Raw genomic sequence first — 17,087 nt, 5'->3', positions numbered from 1 at the left:
GGTTGCAATGGCTTTTTGGCTAACAATGCAGTATAGTCTCTTTCTTTCCTGTTAACTAGCGTACAAGTGGATTGAAACCTGAAACTGGAATAACATGCGAAAGTTGGACGAGCACAGGAATAGGTGAAATATTTCTTTACTCTTTGAGGTAGCAAGCTTGGCAAAGGGGCTACTTCGCTTCCATGAATCTTTTTATTTGACCAGGCAAAGGAAAGGGTTGACAGCCTTACCTGAGATACTTGCCATGCTCCCCTTAGCCACCAAAGGAATCGAGCTGGGACAGCACATGCTCTGGCCTGTCTTATTTATCCTGCCTTCAGTGTTTGAGCTACCACATGTATCTTCTGTGCTGTGCTGTGGTCTGCAATAGGAAATTAAGCCATAAGCCAATGTTGACTTCTCTTGGAAGTCATCCTATACAATAGTCTTTAGTAGTTGCCTTTCAGGGACAGAGCACCTCCTTTTCTGGGTAACTGGTTTCCTATTTCACAATAGGGTAGAATCAGTGGTTATGGTAGTCCCTGGGCCCAGTGCTCCGAGCCCAGCTCTTGTCTCGTCTTCTCCATGCTGATGCTTTAAATCTAGTTCATCTACTCGCCAACAGTCAGCCATCAGCTGTGTGCTGGCTTGGGAAAGCTTAATTCAGTTGAGTAATCTATTGTTCACATTTGTTTGTGTAGGTTTTAACAGAAAAAAGCATGGGTTTTAGTCTATGGCAGCAGACAGCACTCACCCAGGACACCTGGTAATACTTATTTGTGTGCAATATGCATATTAATAAAAAAGTTATAAATCTTGTGTGCTTTTTGTGAACTAAAATACTGGCTTTCCAGTTCAGAATCTTCCAGTATGTAAATATAGAGGCTAGGAAATACAGGTGATCTTGTTCTTACAGATCAGCAGTTTTCTTGCACACCTCTGTACTTACACGTAGGAGCCATCATTTTATTTCGGTTTTGAATAAACCTTCTCTGACCCTGGAATTTACAGTCATCCTTTCTTGTAAGAAGAAATTAAGTGAGTAATTTCCAGTGGGAAACAGTTTTTCTGGTAAAGTTCTAGCATCATATACATACGTGTAAGTATGTGTATAAAAATATGAAATAAATAAGCAAGCATAAAGCCAGATTTCTTTAAAGGTTAGATCTGATTATAAAGGTCGAGGCTGTTTAAAAAAAAATAATCTTACAGTGTTTCCTTATGGTGTTTAGGCCAGCTGAAGCTTTGAGACACATCAGCATACTTTACTTGAGGAAGCTCAGGTTTACATTAGTTTCTAAAAATGTAATCTTTCACTTCCAGCTTTCTAAGAAAGTTTGGCCTTTCTTCCCTTACACGGCATGTGGCCACATTATGCCAATTCATTCATCACCTCCAGATTGTGTTACTGTGATGTGTTGTATCTAAAGCTTGGTTTGAAGATGATGCACAGATTTCAGTGGGGACAGCAAGTGATTGCCTGCCTGCCTTCTCCATGCTTCAGGCCACAGTGGGCATCTAAAGCCTGCTCTCTGCTGCTTCCCATTTAGCTTCAATACCAACTTAAGGCACTGATCTAGTTTTCAAATCAATAAATGGATAAAGCTTCAGCCACATTAGAAGCTGAATATTAATCTATGTACGACTGTGGCTGCTGCATTCTTGTAGGACCACACCAGACACACAGCCCAGACATACCCATTCTCTTGACGATTGACAAGAAGAAACCTCTCAAAAGATTTTAGATGAATCTAGAATCAAAACTCCCCAAGGATACATTTCAGAGCTTCCTTAGAAAGCCTTTCTATACTTGGGTACTTAAATTGTGAACTTCATTCTTATATCTCTAAATCTTCTCCCACCTGCCCTTTCTTTACTAAAATATTTCCCCCAATGAATGTTGACCTTCAAGAGGGAAGACTGCCAGGCACTACATGGTATCTGCTTCATTTCTGCAATGTTACAGATAGGGCAACAGTGAAAAGAATGCCAAAATGAGGCAGAGAGTTTGGTTGTCCAGCATTTTTAGTTCTGTATTGCTTCTGCAGCCTTTTGTGTATGTTACAGGATTTACAGATAAATATGAGGTCAACTCTGGAAAGCAAGGATATTACCAGGGAGGAATAGATACAAGAATTAGCTAGAGCCAGGTAATTAATATACATATTAGCTACTCCTGATTCAGAATTTGCACAACTCCAAGAGAAGGCGCCATCTCATAAATTGTATCTCCACTGTGATTGCATGATTATTCTTATTAAAAATTATGTATGAAATAAAAAGAAAAGCCTAATTCTCAGATCATGGGTTAAATCCACAGCACTGGCAGCCAGATAAATCATTCTTCTGCCTGGTAAATAAAGCAGAGACAGAACTAGCTGCTCAGAGGTATATTTAATATTGACTGGACAAGGAATAAAAGAGACGTATGTAGAGACAGACTAGCTGAGTCTGAGTTGTGCATGTGCCTCTGAGAGTATGTATTACTGTCTTGTTGAGTAGGGGACTTTAATGTATTAGAGCTGAGTTAGGAAGAACTGTCAGACTTAACACAGGCAGTCTGACCTTGCAGGACTAGTGATTAGGACAACTAGAATTAAACTGTGTGCAGAACTGTAATATGGGTCCTTGGTGGACATGCAGACAATATGCTGTGAAGTAACTGTAGTACCTTAACAGACACTCGTTAATCTGTTGGCATAAATTGCAGCAAACAACCGTATGTGGCTCATCTGCCAGCATTTCAAGAGGAAAGCCAAAATTCCTTTATTACCTTGGTCTGGATTGCTACCCTGCCTATTTTTTGTACTGCTATAGGAATTTTTGAGGCGAGTGAGTTGTCTGGTCAAGTGTTTTCTTTCCAGTGCTTCTAGTTGTGGCTGTTTCAAAAAAGGTTTAAATGCTCATTGTGTTCCCATTGTAATTACATTGAAGTGGTATGTGGGTGAGGGTGGGGAAGCTATTTTTTCTTGACCTCAGCTGGTGATCAGTTTATCCCCTTGAAGCATGACAGTTGATAATCTTTGGACATTTTTCATTAGCTAGTGTAATATTAGATACTATTCTTATTTGTACAAATGTCTAATCCAGCTTTTGTTCTCTGAGCTGGCTCTGCTAGAGGATATCCGAGCCGAAGAGAGATGAAGAACAAGGAAGACAGTGTACTGATGCGGTGTGACTGATGTTACTGGGAATGCGTAACAGTAATTGCAGGTTTTTCCTGCTCTAGTTTCCTTTTCCTGCTGGTACTGAAGTTAATGAGGATTTGAAATAATTCTTCAATATTGTGTTTGTATAATAATTATTGATATTATGAACAATGAAGGCTTTAAAGATGCAACGTATTGACAAGCTATCAAGAAATTTTAAGTGTTGTTGCTGGCGGTTGGGGGGGGGGGGGTCACACAAATTACAGCGCAAACAATATTCGTCCAAGTGAGGCAGGAAGTCAAAACCTTCCCCAAGCCTTTATAGTTCAAGAATTTGTTCTAAATTTTGCCAAGAGAACAACTTGCCTAAGAAAGCAGTTTCTGGAGTAAATCAAAGTCCTTGTTGCCCTTAGGGCCTCACTGAGATGTTCTTCTCGGGTATCAGCTGCATGAGAGATGAAAATAAGCGTGTCTTTCTGACTGACTGCTGTTCTACCTTGTTTCTCCAGCAGCCTGCAGAGAATTAACAGAATGACAGGCCTGGAATGAGTGTGGAGTTGTCAGAAATCTCAATATTGGGAGCCTTGAGCTTTAAGTGAAAACCTCAGAACATGGCTGAACTAGAAACTCTTAAGGAAAACACAAATACAAGAAATTTAGCCATTTAAAGAAATAAACCCTGTTTATCAGCACTGGAAATTACTGTCTTTAGCTGTGTCTGGCCATGGATTGGCAGTAGCAAGTGCTAGTTTTGTTCTGCTTGCCATTCAGCATAGGTCACTAGGCAGGAATAAGAAACAGTGAGACCTGTACTCCTGTAAGTGTCTTTAAAAAGAGAAGCTGGAGAGAGAATACGAAATAAACAATCATGTTATGCTCTTTGTTTTCAAACCGATGCTGAGTAATATCTGAATCCAGAGACTCAGACCTCCAGGATTATTGTTTACTTAAACTGTTACTCCTACGATTTTATTCAAGTGCAGTTTAGAAAAATCTTGAAATGTCAGAAATGCTTTTTAAGACTCAGAGTATTATTTTAGGGCTTGTGAAGTAATGATGATAGAAAAATGATCTTTAAAAATGTTTCCATTTTGAAGGCCTTTGCATACAGCATAAACACCTTATTAATTCAAATATTTCACCAGCATTTGTACAGAAAATGTCCAGGTTTCTTTGTGGTTGCTTGACATTTTCTCTTTTCTCTCTCTCTTTCTATTTTGTCATTGAAAAAGTGAAAGAAGGGGAAAAGTGATAAAGGAAATCAACCAAACAAAAAAAGACAAGAAAACTGAAGCTTCTTTAATCCAGGGTTTCATTTTTTAGGAAGATGATTCTGAGAATAAGATTTTTGCTGGAAATCAACATTTTAAATGTTTCCTGAAATGAAAAAAAGCCTCCATCTGATAAGGATAGCTTGTTCTGTTTAAGAACTTTGATCTCTTTCCTGCCCCTGGCCTTTGTGCAGCTTTGTCTCCCCTTTCTATAAATCACAGGCTGGTCTTTTCACCTCAATTTGGGAAAAATGTCAGGTATGCCTGTGTCAAATTGCCCACATAACCTTCACTGCTTTAAGGCACACACTGACATTAAGTTGTCTCTGTGTAACAGTGTCCCAGGTATCTGGTTTATCTCTGTCACCTGAAGGTAAAGTCACCTTCTGCACTGACTTTTTCAGGTAACTTGATTAAAATCAGTATCTGCTCAGACCTCTCAGTTCTGCCGTGTGTGCCTAATGGCATGGCAGCATGAGTCCCCACAAAAAGAGACCACAGATGAAATCCAGCTTCAGTGAAGTCTGAATTCCTGTTAATTGTAGCACCGTAGACCTTGAAGAAAAATGCCTTTCTTTCTCCTATATTGCTGAACCTTCTATGTGGAGATGCCTGCATCTCCAGAATCCTTCACCTTCTTTCCTTCTTTTCTCTTAGGAAAAGTTATATCTTCTTTCAAATTCTGGCATTCCCACAGCCTACCAGTGCTTAAAAAAATCAGAGATCACTCTGTGGTTTCACTGAGGTTATTTGGGTGGTTTTGATTCTCATCGAGATGTTCATACGGTGTTGTGCCAGTTTCCTTTGCTGTATACCTTAATTTCTGTTTGCAATTTCCTTCTCTTCTAGTCTCAAATTAGTCTATCCCAGTAATACTTAGTTCTGCTTCTTTGCTTATTTCCATTTTTCACACAAAAACTGTTCATGATATTTCACTTAGCAAAGGTACTTGGAAATTAGGGGCATTCTAAGAACAGCTGTGCAATGCAATCACTTTTTAAAATGTAAACCAAACCTCCCTCCCTATGAAGCAAAAGCTTTTATAAGTTGAAAAGAGGCACATCATCAAGACAGTACAGTGAAACTACTATCTCGGAAAATTGCTTGTATTCTCCACTGAGGTGTTCAGTGTGTCCACCCAGTCCTTGGGCAAAAACTGAGTTCAATGACAAAGTTGAGCAAAAATTAAACTATTTGATTATTCTTTCAAAAGATTGTGGATGGTCCAAGAGGTGGTTAAAGCAAGAAACGTAAGGATTGTGATTCTGGCTCAGAAACTGGCTTTTCCAATGACTTGTACTATTTAGTTTCTCTGTGTTTTCAAGTCTGAGCAGTGGGGAGGATAATGCTGACAATTCAGAGAACTGAAGAAAGTTTACAAAGAATTCTGAAACTGCAGACTGCTGTTATGTAGCATAAATTATCAACAGTTCACCCAGACATTTCTAATCTGCTCCTGAAAGGGACTATGTAGTTACTGAAGCTAATCTACCAAGAATCCCAACTGAAAAAATCTCATCATCTCCTAACACAGATGGGATGATGTGGCCATGAACAAATGGAGAGGAAATGTGCAGAGATGTGGGCAGAACTGCATCTTGTCATTGCACTGTTCTGGTTCCAGAGCCAGCAGGACTGAGATTGGATTTTGGCTGTGTCTTTGGATTTGTCTTCTGTTGGAGCACAGATTCAAACCAATGGCATGAGTTTTGGAGTGGGTTTTTTCCTGTATGACGACTTTAATTTTTCCCCCAACTTCTGTAGCTGATTCCATTTCACACCTTGCACCTTGCAGCTCTTCAAGATCTCTATACAGTGTTGTCATACTTGGAGAGACATGTTAGCTTAGATTCGTCCCATATGTCAGATATTGCTTGGAAATGAGATAGAAAACAATGGGCTGGAGTGTGACTTCTTCTACATGATACTAATGCTATATAAAAAGAAATTATAGATGCTGAAAAATTTCTGTGGTTTAACTGACCTCCCAAGGTACTGGCACTTAACCGTCCTGTGAATCCACCTTCTCCTAGGTTAGTTGTATATGTGTTTAGCTTTTGGAAATAGTTTTGGTTTGTAGCATGTGCAAATAGAGTGGAAGCTGCAGAAGCTACTCATGTATAATCCAAAGCCAAATATGGTACTCAAAACTCAAAGAATTTTGTCTTTAAAGTGTCATTGATCGATTACCCAGTTCTTCCTGTTCCAATAATAGCTTCTCTAATTCTTTCTCTGAAAAATGAAATCACATTATGAAATTACATTAATGTGCATTGAGAGAGTACCAGTTATCTGATCTGACATTTTATATATTGATTGAAACACTGAGAGACAAGAAACTCATGATTTATAACAGTACAGTGAAAAACTGAGAAACAGATGAGGTAAGGTCACAAAACATGAATGGTAGATGGGAGCTGAGTGCACTTAGCTCCTCTGAAGCATGAGCCTGACAGGGCTGCTCCATGATGGTAAGGAAGGATATGAGGGGTTCTTATTTCCCAGACCAAGTTTGGTTTGCTTAGCTGGTTTATTTTTCTATGTAGTCTTACCAACCTATATGGAACAAAAACTACTGATAGTAAGAATATATAGTAATACCTAATTCAGAAGTTCTTATTTATAGGTCTCAAAAATACTTCAGAAAGGTAAAGCAACAGAGATGTCCCAAGGTAATTACCTAGCAGGTTGGTCGGGGAGCCAGGACAACCCCCAGCACTCATGACCCCCAGTCCAGAAGTCTGTTCTTCTGGCTGAATTGCCTCTAATCATGAGAGCAAGGAAGGATGATGTCAGGATTGTGTTGTCATCCACAGTTTGAAATAGCTGGGCAAGTTACATTTAACTTGAACTGGTTTGTGTGGCATGTTTGGCTTTGTCAGCCTGCCAACCTTGGCCACTAGGGAAGGGCACAGAGTATCTTTTAAGGGAGGGTTTTTCAAAAACAAGATTTTTGCTTTAATTGCTATTTACGCGTTCCACCCTTTGCCCTTTTTCAGCTGCAGGAAGATCTTGTTCTATTTTAAAAGCTAGGGCAGGAACTTGAGGCTAGAGACTGCAGCCAAATCAAACAGGAATCTCACCAACCTAATAGAGGGTTGGCAGATAATAAAGGCTATCTTCCCAAGCCTTTAAAGCTCTCTTCTTCCAAAGACACTCCCTTATCTGAAGCCTCTGGCTTCCCATGAGAGGGTATAAACATCTCCCTATGCAGCAGAGTACCCTTTGACATTAAGAGGAAAGTACAACTCAAGATAAATTGAAGAGGCTTTTATGTCTAATCTCAGTAAGCATTCAGAGGCTGTGAATGTCTTTTTATCCTGAGTTGTTGAGGTTTGTTTTGTTTTTTTGGCTGGGAACACATTTTGCTTAGAGTTTTATTACATCCCTCACGGCTTTTTTTTTTTGCCTTTTTTTTTTTTTTTTTTTTAGCTGAGCTGTCAGTGCAGTACTTGTTTGGTCAAGACTTGTGTGTTTACTTGGCATCTTCAGCATATAAAACTAGCGCTGTTCGCATGGCTTCTATGCAGCCAATTCTGCTAATATTTTAAGGCTCTGACTAATGTGGCTTGAGGGTAAATGTTTTCTGACTTTAACATTGTACCTTGCTCACAGGAGCAAGTTTTGATGGCTTTTTTCATTGGCAGAGGTTTCAATTTTGTCAATTCACTGCTATTCCTCGTTAGAGTTTTTTTTAAAGAGGTGGCAAAGTTTTTATTCTTTTTTCATAGCTGTTGGGATCCCATCAGTGAACAGCTCATAGAAAGCCCAGCTTACTTTCATACAAATGCATTAGTATATCCATGTGATTGCTGAAGGCAAGACCCCTACACTCCCCCTGTAATAATAATCTCCTCTTCCAGGAGTGCTGGGCTCCAAAGTGCTCTGCAGGACCTGTTCACTGATCCTTGTTTCATGTCCGTTCCCAGCCCTTGCATCCCAACCACCCTTCTCCTGGCTAATGCAGAGCAAATGGGATCTCATTCAGAGCCTGGCATGTGCAGCCCGTTGTTGTCCTTAAGGACTGAGGCTAAAGGATGTGAGGTGCTTCTTGCCAGCCCAGGGCCATACACTTTGCTTCTGTTGCACTCCAGACTGTCTGGCTGGGAAGATACTGGAATTGACCTTTGCCTCCCAGCAGCAGTGCCAAAGGCCTCTCTCTTCTGCTCCCTGGGAGCCAATTAGAGAGAAAACAAAGGCATTTCAGCATAAGATTTACCCCAGTGGCTTAGCAGCAGTGGTGAGCATCACTGAAGGCTTTACTTAAAGGCTGTCTTGAACCTCCTCCTTCTATCCCATAAATGAACACTGGCAGTCCCTCACATGTTCCCAGTAACCACCACAGGCCCTCCACACTCTTGGTGTTCCCCCATGTTCCAGCCTCCCTTCAACTACCTTCATTTCTTTCAAAAGGAAAACGTCCCCTGAGGCTTATGATGTGAACTTGGTTTTAGATAAAGCACATGTATTCAACTACCATAATTAACCTTCCATTTTAAAACCTCCATTTTCAGATCAGTTCCCTACAGGCTAATTTTTCTGTTTGCAGGAATGTGCAAGTGATGCACAGATGCTCTGTCGGGATACTTTACCTATTCATTAAGTTTGATTAGATAGCATTTGCACTCTGCCATCTAAGAGTGCGCCACTTTCTGGTATAATTAGTGTTCCTCCAATTAGGATAAATGGCTGTTTCATTACTTTTAAGTGGGTCATTAAAGTGCCATTCCTGTCTCATGCCTCTGGAGCTGACAAGGGTACCTGCACACTCCTTCTCCCAAAGTCAAATCTAATTTCAGAAGGCTAATAGAGAAGGTAATGTACCCGGGCAGATGTTGCTCATGACTCCTGCTGAGAGCAGTTCCTGGGTAGCTGATTTTCCTCTGTGCTTGATGCTCTGATTTACTGATGAAACAGAAGTACCTATTTGCTAAGGCACCTTTTGAAGAAGTTCCTGGAGGCATAAAAAAATGGGAATTATTTAAAATACATATTGATAAGCTTCTATTACTAAGTGAATTCCTGTTTTGACTGAACGTCACTTGCCACAAAGGCCACAGCTGCAGGAGAATAATCTTGATCATTTTGGATGCTGTAAATCAGAAGCTGGTCCAGGGCTGAGATCATCTGATTCTCTCCATCGAGTTCTTATACTGTTTTAAAAATTTCTGAAGAAGGGCTAAGGTTTTGGAAAACAAAGATTATATTTCTTGCTGTGGGATTAATCTACTCAAGATGTAGTAAAAATGCCTCTTTTTAAACTAAAAGATTTATGGAACTCCCTGGGTATCTTTCTATTGATAAAACTGGGTCAGATCTTAGATTGCTTAAAATGTAAAAAGCCCATTTGTTTTTCTCTGCATTTTTGGTTTTTCTCTAGTTTTCTCTGATTTTCAAGCCCTTTTGTTTTCTTCTGCCTTGTGGTCCCTGGTTCTCCTTTTACCACAACATAATTGTGTAAGACTTCTCCCCAGTTCATCCAGCTTACAGCCATCTAGATATTTCTGAGGCTCTCATCTCAGATGACTCATCAAAGCCAAAACACACATTAATCAGTCACCATCTTAGTGATTAGGTTTATTTCTAGTAAGTGTATTAGTACTGAAGAAAAAAGTGTTCAAAGATGTTTTTCCCATCCTCCTCAAAGTCAGTGGGTATAGGGCAGGTGGGCTGCAACTATTATCCCCTTCAACAAGTTTTCAGTGGGTAGATTGAAACATGCAGAGCAGTCACAAAAGGCAAGTGGGAGCTAGGCAGGAGGGATTAGATCTTGAGGAATTTTATTTAATTAACCTTCCTGCAAAAGCAATCACATCTCACTTCTCAGACTCTTACCCTCCTAGGTCATGTTTGCTCTATCAAACTGTGAAGTAACACACAGAATTATATAGCCTTCTTGGTGTCTTTGATTTAAAAAAAAAATAAAATTCTGAAGTGACATGAAAGTATAAATAGATGGAGTATGAAAATATTTATTACTGCATAAACAGTTATCAGTCTGTCAAAAATCTATGCAGCTGGCTGGATCTCTGTGGGAGGCAAGTCTGAGTCTCGCACCTTGAGCCACGTGTAACACAGGTTTGCATTGATCCCAGATGCTACTTTGAGAACTGAGGCTTGATACATCTCTAGTCTTTGCAGGAAGTCAGAATAAATCCAACAGCTTCTGTCTAAAATCTCTGCTGTTTTTGCTGTGGCTGGTGTTTTGGTGGCATAGCAGCTTTCAGTGAAGATTCTGGCTTCAGATACACGTCCCAGGAGAACAGAATGGTATTTTGCAAAGCTAAATTTCGGTGACTAAGGCATCAAGCACATGGTGATAGCTCATGAGGCATTATTAATGCATGTATCCTGGAGCTCTAAAGATGAGGGTCTGGCCAAAGGTTCATAGGTTCAGGCAGGATGTGCTGCTTTGTCATGCCAGTGAAATACAGTCAACAGGATACGGGGAGATCTCCAACCTGAGTGTAAGGGCTACCAAAGGGTCACTGAAAGAAAAGCTGCTGCTGCTTCTATATGTGAAGTACAAACTATATCCCTCCAGAGTGTCTCCTGCTAAGCTTCTTCCTTCAAAGGGGTAAAGCTGAGGTCAGAGACCAGTAAGTTATTAAGTTAAAAACTGTATTCTGAGGTCATCTGAGAAGCTGCAGAATCTACAGCATGGCAGAAGGAAGGGTGAGGCTTTGCTGAGAAGAGCTGCTGTTGTGCTTCTGCAAGATGTAGGTCTGTTTGGTGGATTTCATCACCCATTGCTGTGTCTCGTGTATGTGAAGTATGGGCCAGTTCTTGATAAACAGCCTTCTCCCATAGGAGAACAGACATAGGAGAAACACCACCTTTCTCTGAAAATTGAGAAGGCAGAACAGCCCAGCCATAGCAGTTACTTGCAGCTACCTACTTTGTAAAATATTTTTCTGCAGATATTCCTGATAGATCCCTAAGTTATAGTGCCAGGCTTCTTTCCTAATGGCCTGCAAATACTGAGTACATGCAAACCTGAGGTGAGTCATGGGATCCTTCCTAAACCTTGGACCCTGCAAGAAGCTGGTGGAGAGTAACTGAGGGGCAGAAATTGTTTACTAAGAGTAGTGTCCCTGGTGCTGCTCCCTGAAGTCGGTGGTGTCTGAGCAGGTGTCCCAGGTTGCCTGTTGAATGAGAAGGATAAAGCTGGTAGAGTGGCCACTGCCACCTCCTCATTCTGTTGTTTAAAATTTTGATTTAAGTAGCTTCTTAAGTCTGGCAGCCACCACAGTATCAGCAGGATGGACTGTCCCTGGGCACCTCAGCTAAAAAGGTGCCTCTCTGGTGCCTTTGGCAGCTGCCAGCAGGTATGTTGGAGCTGTGTAGAAAACGGCAGCATCTTATTTGTTCTTCTTTGTCAGGCTTTGTATGACTAGGCAGCCCTTTTATCTTCTGACAATTTTAGGAGCATAACAAGTATGCTGACGTAGTGGAGTTGTGCAGAGGAAGTGTCAGGCTTTGTAGCTAGGTGCTTTATAGTGCTGTAACACGAATAAGATAGTTTAGTTCTGTCCCTTCAGCTAACATCAAATTATGTTATAACCCATCCTCGGACAGGCTAACATTTTCGGTATATGCTGGCCCTTCCTCCTCGCAGGGCACAGTACAGGTAGTGGAGCAGCGGATGGGTCCCCAGCGTGTGCATTGCGGTTGGCCAGCTGCAGCCTGGCCTGCCTCTCTCTTCAGGTTCAGGCTGTTGGCCAACTGGATCGGTCTTCCCCAAATTATTTACTACAGCTACACTCAAGCATTTTATAGGCCTTCCTCTTTATCTCTTAGCTTGCAGGTAGCTTATTCCTCTCTCATGAGGTGTACGGTACGCGTTCTGACGGCACGCATGTCCTGGTGTGGAAATAGTCATGGTGCCAAATCCTGTAAATATTGTAAAATTCCAAGACCCAGTCCAAGTCTCCTAAAATAGCACGTCTGAGCAAACTTCCTGGGGCTTTTTAAACAGCCTTCTGATGTGTGTGCTGGGGTATGAATGGAACTGCAGATTTCTGAAGTGTCAAGGGGGCAAATGTGTGTATACCCAAATGAGAATATTATGAATGAGTCTCTTCAGAGAAGAACACTGATGAAAAGGACACTGTTAGCAAAAATGACCACAGAAGTATGAGCAAATACTCGAAAGGAAGAACACCCAGGGGGAGTGAGTTCCCACTTTCTAGTGAACTACATTATTTTCTTTTCAGAAGTCATACTAAATAGGAAAGATTTTCCAGTTTTAGCAAAAAACTGAAATAACGTCTGTCCTCAGTAAAAGTTCTTCTGGGTGTGAAGACAAGTGCCAGTGTACTTCTGTGGCCATAGGACAAGCCTATGGATTCCTCTTTTAAGAGGGGAATAAGTTAAAAAAAGTTAAGCCCTTATCTGTCTTCTGTCTTTACATTGCTCCATCAGCGTGGTCTTTAAAGGTCTCTCAATTTTAATGTATTTACAATTACAGCACCCTTAGGATAGAGGGCTTTGCTAGTTTTCTCATGAAAAAGATGAAGAAGTGAGGCATGAAGAGGGTGATTTGCACAAGATTCTTTAAAAGTTGAATTTGTCTTCTTTATTTCAAGTTATTGGTCTCTCATACTATTCTTTACCTTTCATTTAGTCCCTGCATCTGCAATATGAATAGATAGTGAGTTGGCACAGGCAGTGCCCTCTGTAGTAATGCAGCTCCTCTTTCTTCACACTTCTTTGTGTGTGTTCCACACTTTGGAAAATTCTGCTGCCTTCAGATATAATTTTCTTGCAGCCATTGTTGTTTGTAGTTCTTTTGCTTCTCTGGGTTCTTCAGCTCTTTCAAATCAGACTACAGATCTTCTGCAACCTGTCTTTTCTTTCATGAAGTGATTTGTTCCCATCTTCAGCCAGAACCTAGGCTAGGAGAATTGCACAAAAATGGAAAACGTGGCAGAAGACTGAATGGGCTTTTCTAAAGCATGTCTCAAGTTTTAGGAACAAAAAAGGAGAAATTCCTTCATTATTTAAACTAACCAAGCTCTGTTGTTCCCAGCTCAAGTCTGTTCTCCATCAAGTCACATTCCAAATTACTCCTGATAAAGAGTTGTAAAGACAGAACTGAGTGAAATACCACTAGCTTTGTATTAACCTGCAGCCTACATTTTCCTCTTGCTGGATGTGTCCCTGAAGAGTACTGAGGGATTTTTGTAAAGGGGCTGTGTGTTCTGGATTTCTCTTTGTTCCACATGAGCTTATATTTCCCCTTGTGCCATGAGGTCTGTCAGGGGCAGCACTGGCTGCTACAGCTGAAGGCTGAGCTGACATCTTAAAAAGTTATGCCTCTGGCAGGAAAAGTGCAGTCCAGACTTCAGACACATAAGGAAGGGCTGTGATTAATCTGTGAGTTTTCTCAGAAATCTGGGTAGTGAGTATGGTAGACATACCTAGGTAAATGGTTTGTAGATTTTTCCTAACTTGTATTTAATCACACACACATTCCTGCCATGCAGCATATGTGTCAGCTGTTGTCAGTCCTTACAGCACAGGACGGTCCTTTCCTGGGTGAATGCACAGCCATCTGCAATAAAAGATGGTCCAGGGATGCTTGACAATGTGGAACTAGGGAGGTTACAAAGCAGTTAAAGTTTGAAATTAAAGAAGCTGATGCTGAGAATTGCAAGATGCTTCCAACAGGAGCAGTTGGAATGCATTCACTTTGCAGCTTGAAGGCTATTCTCCCTAGGAAAAGAGTGAGAAATTCAAGGCCTGCTCTTCAGGAGTGTTGAATGTTTATGTCAGGAGAGCTGCAGGTGCTAACACTCTTAGAACAAAATAAGTGATTCACCCTGGCATTTCTCACCATCCCAAAGGGAAGGCTGGGTGCATGAGCCTGGGGTTTCCCTTTCTGATGAGCAGTTGTGGGAGTAAATTCCAGAACATCAGATCTTCAGGAAAAGGAGGTTATAGTTGGTATATGTTTGTTCATTTCTCGTACTTCTTCCTACCATTAATTGTCTCACCTTTTTTTTTTTTTCCGTATTCACATTAAATTCTTAGGCTTCATTGCTTTGAAGCAACATATCCAAATGGCTCATTCCAAAGTTTTTTTCTGATCATTGATGAAATTTTAGTATCTTAGAGTTCACAAGAGAGTTCATGTGTCTAAAAATACTTTGTCTTCTCCCTATTGTCCCTACTCCATTGCTGGCATTCCCACAAGTGCATCTTCACCTCGACTAGGCCATATGTCTTCCACTGCTTTTCCTATTGTTCTTAATTTGCAAGCCCCCATCAGAAATACCAGCCTATGTGTTAGCTGAAATATCAGAAAAGTGTTAGCAGCTCCCACTGAAATGCCCAGTGAATTCTTGCTCCTATCCTTAATAGGCTCAGATTGTCCCCAAATCACTGGCGCTCAAGTTGGCAACTCTCAGTGAATCTTCAGCTACCTTCTCCTCCTTGTAAAACTAGTTCTGCCCCACACAGGCAAACTGGTGGCACATTAAGTGGAGACCCTACACTTTTAAGTAGTTCTGCAGATAAATAGAAGACTTTAGTTTCCAAGGTAATAAAAATGCATGTTGTAAAACTCCTACAAAACAGAGCAAACAGACCTAATAACTTACCCTTTGTCAAACCTTAGTTCTCTTCCACGTGCAGCCCATGAAAAAAGGCAAGTAACTTCATTCTCTCTGCCTCAGTTCCTCCATCTTTAAAAAGAAGATAATAAAATGCACTTATCTTTATAAAGGACTTCTAGTTTCACTATTGCAAGGTACCACATGTACCAAATATCTATGTTTTGATATTGCATCTAATCACAATGCTGAAATTACATTGCCAATTCAGTTTTTAGGAACAGCATCAACAGGCTTCATGGCTTGAAGTACTTAGCTTTGGGTGGCAACACGAAAAGGTTACACAGCCTGGTATGTGTAATCGTGACGTAAAAAACCCTCTGCCACATCAAACTGTTGTTTTGTATGAGGATTCTCTGCTCCACTCCTCTCTATGCAGGCTTGAGGCAGCCTGATAATGCTGCTGTTCTACTGTAAAAGCTTGCATACAGGTGATCGACCTAGTGCAATGACTGCTCATAAATCTGTTGTTGCAAGAGCTGGTGAACTGGCAAAGATAAAGATACTCTAAACAGCAGTGTAGCATTTGGGACGCACTAAATAAAGAGTGAAGTCTCCTTTGATACTCTACTGATGTTTACATACCATGTAATTATTATTATCATCACTGAAAATCCCCACTTCCTTTCTTTGAACATCATGTCTAAACAGGAAAAAGCTAACCTTCCTGTTTGGAGAATTGTTAGTTTCAGAAGAAATACATTTTTCTCTCTTACTTGTAGTTTTCAAAGATTTTATTTTTAATACAATTGGAAAAGACAAACAATAGGCTATCTAAAAGGAAGGAAAACCGCATGTCTGAAACAAACAAGAGTCTGCTATGAATAGATAGTCTCTGCGCTATGAAATAACTCATCTCATACCTCTATACTGACTTTTGCATATTGGGAAAGGAAATGTAGACTTACTTTTGGCACCCACTACACTGTATATACACAATGCAGAAAGCAAAGTTAAGGCTAGAAAGGAAGAGAAGCCTCCTGTGAATCTGACAAACAGCAAGAAGAAATCACGCAGGAGTTGGATTGGCCCAACAATAATGCCTAGATGTGATGCAAGGTTGACTAACAAGGCTGAATTTAAAACTTCTGGTACCTGCTTGGCATCTAGCATTCTCTGTTGTTCAAGTCAGTGCTTACAGTGGCGTTCTGGGTAAATCTCAGCTTCTAAACTTTGCTTTTGCAGCTTTTGTTTAGTTGAAGGAAATAATGGTGGAGAAGCACCTGCTGTTCTGTTCCAAGTATGGAATCTTTCATGGCTGCCAGGAGCAGCACAGTAAGTCTGAAGACCAAGATGCTCAGCTTATCTTTGTGAGGGACAAAACAGAAGACAGGTAACTAAAAGCTATGTATGAAAAAGTGCTTGTACTCAAAAGCAGAATGACCTGTTTGGCATCCCAAAGGTGTTTGATACTTTCTGACAAGCAGCCAGGTAATAACCACCAGAAGAGGCCTTGTAAAGACTACTGATATAAATTTGTCTGTATGGGAAGTCTTCATATTGTCACTTCTCCTTCAGGTTATTTCACTGCAGTCAAGGCTGTAGTTTTGCTGATCCTATTTATCAGCAACAACTAAAACATCTTGCAAGAATCAAAGAGGATATATGTGATTTAAGACCACTGCCCAGAATGGGCTGGGAAGCTGGAAAGGCCAGCCTGTCTTTTCTTCACCATCTTCCTAAAGCTCTTCCTTATTCAAGCCTGACTAATTTAGACGTACTTCACATTTAAGCAGAAGTCCTGAAATATCTGGATTATTTCTTAAAGCCTTGGCTCTTGCATTCATGGACTGCATGAATATCCACCTTCTTGTGATCATGGAGAAAGTGCAAAAATGTGGTCTCACAGGGTCAAATACCAGACATTTATAATTTTTTTTCTAATCTTTTGGGGTTTTTTTACACCAGTCTTCTAATTTGGGAAGCCTTATTTTACAGAACTGCATACTTGCTGTTGGTAGTACTGTATAGTGCAAAGAAACCTTGCAAATATTTGCTAGTGCTAGTCCTATTTTAAGTTAAATCTGCGTACTGTACTAGGGCATTTATGTTTGGTCATGTTTGTAGAGTCA

This window comes from Haliaeetus albicilla, chromosome 13 (genome assembly GCF_947461875.1).
Source record: "Haliaeetus albicilla chromosome 13, bHalAlb1.1, whole genome shotgun sequence".
NCBI classification, from domain to species: Eukaryota; Metazoa; Chordata; class Aves; order Accipitriformes; family Accipitridae; genus Haliaeetus; species Haliaeetus albicilla.
This window is presented reverse-complemented; position numbering follows the sequence as displayed.